This window comes from Rhagoletis pomonella, unplaced genomic scaffold (assembly GCF_013731165.1).
Source record: "Rhagoletis pomonella isolate Grant_MI unplaced genomic scaffold, Rhpom_1.0 Rhpom_scaffold_09555, whole genome shotgun sequence".
In the NCBI taxonomy this organism is placed as follows: Eukaryota; Metazoa; Arthropoda; class Insecta; order Diptera; family Tephritidae; genus Rhagoletis; species Rhagoletis pomonella.
Genome location: NW_023468084.1, coordinates 1 through 6154, shown reverse-complemented (window position 1 = coordinate 6154; position 6154 = coordinate 1). Strand labels below are relative to the sequence as shown.

At 45.0% G+C, this 6154-nt stretch overlaps 1 long non-coding RNA gene across 1 annotated transcript; it reads right to left on the bottom strand.

The window, feature by feature from the left end:
* Positions 1–111: 111 nt before the first annotated feature.
* Positions 112–831, bottom strand: LOC118756272. The gene is made up of 2 exons (XR_004995114.1): positions 322–831; positions 112–241 (listed from the first exon to the last, which is right to left on the bottom strand). It is a non-coding gene; the product is annotated as an uncharacterized LOC118756272 (long non-coding RNA).
* Positions 832–6154: the final 5323 nt, after the last annotated feature.

The window sequence follows — 6154 nt, the reverse complement described above, 5'->3', positions numbered from 1 at the left end:
AAAAAAATGGTTTGTATACATTTCTTTAGTATTTTTTTAATTTTAATTCAATTTTTGTAAAAACTAAAGAGTAAGATTTTCTATCGCACGATTTTTTATTCCAAATTTTCGCCTGCGGCGCTTTTCCTTTTTCATATAAAACTATATTTTTATATATATTTAGTCAAATATGATGTCCACAAGAATTTTTTGCTACAAGTCATATATCAAATTATTTCTGTGCTGTTGCTGATAAACATATCTGTTAATATAGTTAATTACGTATTTTTTAAAGAACATAAATTTTTATTTAAAAAAATTGCCATAATTTCGTTTTTTTACCTTTTCTCGTAATGTGTATACATTATATATATAGATATATATATATCGAACGAAAGGCCCTTCAATCACCTTTCCAACTGTGTCCAATAACTGGTTCAATAGTTTTCGAAATATAAGCTTTTGAAAATGTTGAAAATTCCACGTTAAGCCCCCGCTATCGCCGCCCGTCAATTTGCACAAAAAAAAAATGCCGTTAAAATCCGGAAAAGGGGGTGGGCCACGTCCACTTTTTTTTCTCTAGCTCAAAGGTCAGTATTCTTTAGGTGTTCCAATCGAAAAGGTGCGCAAGCTTTTTGTGAGCGGAGGTATTAAAGTTGAACGAACCCATCTGTTTATTAAACAATTATACTACAGCTTCTTTAGGAGGTCCTCAATATGCTTTGAAAATGAACACAAAACGATAATAAAAGAAAAACCTTGAAAGCCTTAACTTTTGCTTACAGTGCACGTGGTAGCTCTGAGGATTGGGGTTATCATTTAAATATCGCGATTGAGGCCGCGTTCATGCACTTCTTGATTGATTGATTTATTTAGTAATAATTTGATTACTTGTAATTAAAGTGATACTATTTACCATAACATTCCGACGACAGCCGGTTCTACGTACCGGAATGACTCGGGTTTTATCCGACCAAGGGCTGTTGTTTCGGCGATCTAACCCCGTTTAGGTCGGCGAAGTATCTCAGAAGTTGTCCGTCCATAGGGCTACATTCACTACGTATTCTTCTACTCAGGGCTGGCATCGAGTCAAACCCAGGGCCAGAAACCTACACCTGCTGTGTATGCCGGAGACGATTACACCACAACTCCACCTCAGTCAAGTGTAATGCCTGCGAGGGGTGGAGTCACCTCAGAGTCTGCTCGGGACTACGGACACATCGACAGTGGACCACGTCGTACGTGGCCCCCCTATTGCTCAAACAGAGCAGCCTCCACGGCTAACCTCAGTCCGCTCGAGCAGCCTCACACAGTCACCACAACACAACAACACAATAACACCACAGACCATACCACAGCCACGACAGACCACATAACACACACAACCGCACCACCACCACCACGCCGCCGTCAACAACTCCTGGTTCCCCCTACAATCTGCACGGTATGTCATACCAGGATATTCCGTAATGTGACATCAGTCAAGTGCAACACCTGCCTTGGCTGGTGCCACTTTAGGGCATGCTCAGGTCTGCGTACCACGCGAGATTGGACTGGGAACTTCGAGGGCCCATGTTGCGCTGCTCGGTCGCAGACCCCAATTGCGACGCCTCCCGCCACCACCACAGGGCGGCAATCATCACAACAGCGCACACAGCCAACGGCGGTAAGAACACACACATCACTAACACCCCACATCACGACACGTCTCCCGAACCACATGAAGCTCCTTCAATTTAACTGCAACGGGCTACAGAGCAAGATTGAGGAGATAACCGTCTTCACTTCACTTTGTTGAATTGCGCCGGGTACAACGTGCACCGTCGAGATCGCGAGCGAGATAATGGTGGTGGCTTAGCGTTAATCACGCACCACACCGTGCAGTATCGTCTAATCGAAGCAGACATCGCCCGCAGGGATACCACCCTAGAATGTCAGGGCATCGCTATCCGGTCAGGTGATGTTGAGCTCGAAATATTTAACATATACATACCCCATGTCACCTGCTGCCCGGCAGGATATCACCCTGATATAGGTGCGCTCCTCAGAGGTGAAAACCGTATGGTAGTAGGTGACTTTAATGCGCACCACGATCTTTGGCACTCAAGCCTGTCAAACGATCGTAGGGGAACAGACTTGGCTGAGCAGATAGACGATTCGACATTCTGTACAATCAACGACGACGCACCCACCAGGATTATGGGTAACTGCAGTAGCTCGCCAGACATCACAATAGTCAGCGCTGGTCTGATAAACAGCATAACATGGCGACCTATGCTGACTCTAGCATCAGACCACCTACACATAGTCATCTCGATAGTTAAACCAACCGACTTTGCCTCCGCCAAACACCGGACGTATATCAACTTTTCTAAAGCTGATTGGAAAGGTTACGCGGAGTTTACCGAAAACACCTTCACAGCGCTCCCCACACCAACCGACGTCCATCTCGGTGAACGTAAGTTCCGCAGGGCTGTCACTGCTGCTGCAGCTCGCTTCATACCGACAGGATGTACAGTGACGAGCAAAACTGTAACATGGTGTAACTCTTTTTAATTCAGCCATCGCTATATTTCCAAGTTCTAAAGACTTTCATCCTTTTGTTGTATATTCTTGTTGGTACATCCCTGCTCCCTTTCTCATAACGATTTGAAGTCAATACAACAACAATAAAAAAAACAGCAGACAAAAATTTAAATTGAGGCAGATGTTACAGTTTCGCACTCACTCTCAGTTTTGCATTTGACAGTTATCTCTTACTTAGTTGGAAGTCAGATGACTTTTTTCTGTATTGTAATTTATTGAAGAAGTGATCACCAGTAAATATTATAGTTAATCAGGAACCATAAATGTAAATAATAGATGTACTGCGGCAAGGCGGGACCACACGAAAAGTGGCAAACAATTTTGGAATTTGCTACTTGAAAATGTTAAGACTGAGAAAAAATATAGCCAAAAGTGTTCCCAAGGACAAAGGAAGTCTGTCAAAAAATATTACGGTACGATATCTTGAGAACTTAGCAGCAAGTAGCGATGCAGCCATTATTACAGAAGCGCTTAAGGTATTAAAATTTAATGCAAATCAATAGACAGCGAGGCGAAGAATTGCCAAATTGAGCGCAAAGGATCATAAAAGAAGAAAAAAACAAATTTGATCAAAATACATGTGCGAGTGCGGCAGCATTTTGCTGCATCGCACGAAATCCGAACCGTTGCCTATTGGGATATGTTAGGCCGTTCGGAATGCAATAAAAAACATATTTTTAAGTTTCAATTGAAGGTTATTTGGTCCGACAATAACTAAAACGACTAAATTAATCGCTTTCAATCACATGGCCGGGCATGCTATTGGGTCAAAGACCCAAATTAAGCCCATGCGCCGCATGTAAGGCTAACTGTGAATAACAGTGGTCGGTCAATAATAGTTTGGGGTTGTATTTCAAACATTTTCTTGGTCTGTTAGTACAGATTATGCGTGAGGAACAGTATCTGTTCATATTTCAACAAAATTTGCAAGATGTAGTCGAAAAAATTAAAGTTTCTGCTGAAAAATCACCCAAAACACACTGCACATATTCGCAAAGACTGGATACAAAAGCAAAAATTTGCTGATTTCAAATGACCTCCACAATCCGCGGACATGAATCTCATTGAGAATTTGCGAAAACAACTAAAAGCACAGCTTACTAAGTATCCAAGTCCGTAAAAACGAGTATATGAGCTGTGAAAGCAAACTAAGGATATACCTCCAGAATTTTTACAGAGATACAAATAAGGTATGCCAAATCGTACCCAGGAACTGAAACAAGCAAAAGAGTACTGAACATTGTGTTAGTAGTTCTTTTTTTCGTGAAAATTGTTAAAAAGTTCTTAAAAATGTATGAGTGCAAAACTGTAACATCTGCCTTAATTTACATTTTTTTCTGCTGGTTTTTTTATTGTTGTTGTATTGACTTCAAATCGTTATGAGAGAGGGAGTAGGGATGTACCAACAAGAATATACAACAAAAGTATGAAAATCGTTAGAACTTGGAAAGATAGCGATGGCTGAAGTAAAAAGTGTTAAACCATGTTACAGTTTTGCCCGTCACTGTATATCGGACCCACGTCCAAACTTCCCTGCCGAAGCGGCTGTTCTATCCGATGAGCGTGATAGCCTTCGTCAGGCCGATCCCGGAGATCCCCGTATCAGGGATCTCAACGCGGAGATTCGGCAACTAGTAAACGTACATAAGCGGAAGAAGTGGGAGGAGCATCTGAAGACCTGTAACTTCACCTCTGGTGTGAGCAAGCTTTGGTCAACCGTGAGGTCACTGTCTAATCCGACGAAGTACGACGACAGAGTCGAAATTTCCTTCGGCGACCGTGCTTCGTCGGACCCGGAGCGATGCGCGAGCTATTTTAGCCGGCAGTTCATACTGCATCCTCCGGTGGACAAAGCCAAGCGTCGAGTGACCAGAAGGCTGCACAAACTGCCAACAACCTGTGCCCCCTTGCTTTCACTTGCGGTGAAGTTCAGGTGGCCATCGGGAAGGCGAAAGCCTCCAAAGCCATGGGTCCCGACGGAATATGCATGCTGATGCTCAAAAATTTGGGTCCTTCGGGGGTAGCGTACCTAACGGAGGTCCTCAACTTGTCAATGGCACCTCTCATCATCCCAGACATCTGGAAGGTGGGGAGAGTGGTCCCACTGCTCAAACCAGGGAAACCTGCCAACAAAGGAGATTCTTATCGTCCGATAACACTCCTTTCCCCGGTAGAGAAGACACTCGAGGCCTTGCTACTCCCGTACTTCACAAACCACTTGACCCGTGCGAAGCATCAGCATGGTTTCCGTAAAGTGCACAGTACAACAGCACTTAACGCCATACACTCAGATAACTCGTGGCCTTAACCGAAACCGTCCCTGTGAGAGAACGATTCTAGTAGCGTTGGACTTGTCAAAAACGTTTGACACCGTCTGCCATTCCACGCTACTAGAAGATATAGAGGCCTCCTCTCTCCCACAGAGGCTCAAACGGTGGTCGGCAAATTATCTGAGTGGTCGACATTCGTCGGTAATGTTTAGAGACAAAACGAGTAAACAGAGAAAAATAAAACAGGGGGTTCCACAGGGTGGTGTCCTTTCCCCGCTACTGTTTAACTTTTACATTTCAAAGCTCCCTCAACCACCAGAGGGAGTCTCGATTGTCTCTTATGCCGACGATTGCTCGATCATGGCGACTGGGAATGGAATTGATGACCTGTGTTCGAAAGTAAACGGGTATCTCTCCGAACTTTCTCGCTTCTTCACTGCAAAGTGTCTAGCCCTCTCCCCTACGAAATCCTCCGCGACCCTGTCGCCGATAGCCGGCAGTACTTGGGGCAAAGACAAAGAAACGTTGCTGGCAACATACAAGGCAATAGGCCGGCCGGTTTCGAACTACGCAGCGCCAGTGTGGTCGCCAGGGACTAGTAGGACGCAGTGGACGAAGCTACAGACTGTACAGAACACCGCACTCAGGACAGCGACAGGATGCCTCCTGATGTCGCCCGAACACCATCTACACGGCGAGGCGCGATGCTCCCCGTAAATATAATGCTCTGCAAGCAGTTCCTGATCGGGAGCATCAGAAGTGGCCACCCAAGCAGACACCTGCTTGCAGAGGAGCCCTCGCCTAGGCACTTCAGGAGGCATCTATATGAACTGACAGACGAAGTCCAGAGGTTCATCAAGCAACCTCTGGACCCGACATCTTACCGACAGGCCCTGAACGGCATTCACAGGGTCTCAGTCTCGAGTTATGTAGACTCTAGACCTGTGATGCAGTTCCAGGCATACCACCCCCGGACATAGACGAGACGGAGCTTCATCTGCCTCGGGAGACTCGCACAACACTTGCACAACTTCGCTCCGGCTACTGCAGCAGGTTAAACTCCTACCTGAGTAGGTTGAATGAGGATGTGCCGAATGAGTGTCCGGCATGCGGAGAGACCCCACATGACTCGAAACATCTCTTCGCATGCCCGGAAAACCCGACAACCCTAACGGCCTTGTCCCTGTGGACAAACCCCACAGAAGCTGAACGCTTCCATATGTTATAAGGAATTTAATTCTACAACTCAACCTTATAACAAATAAGGTGATTAAAAAAATGGTTTGTATACATTTCTTTAGTATTTTTTTAATTTTAAT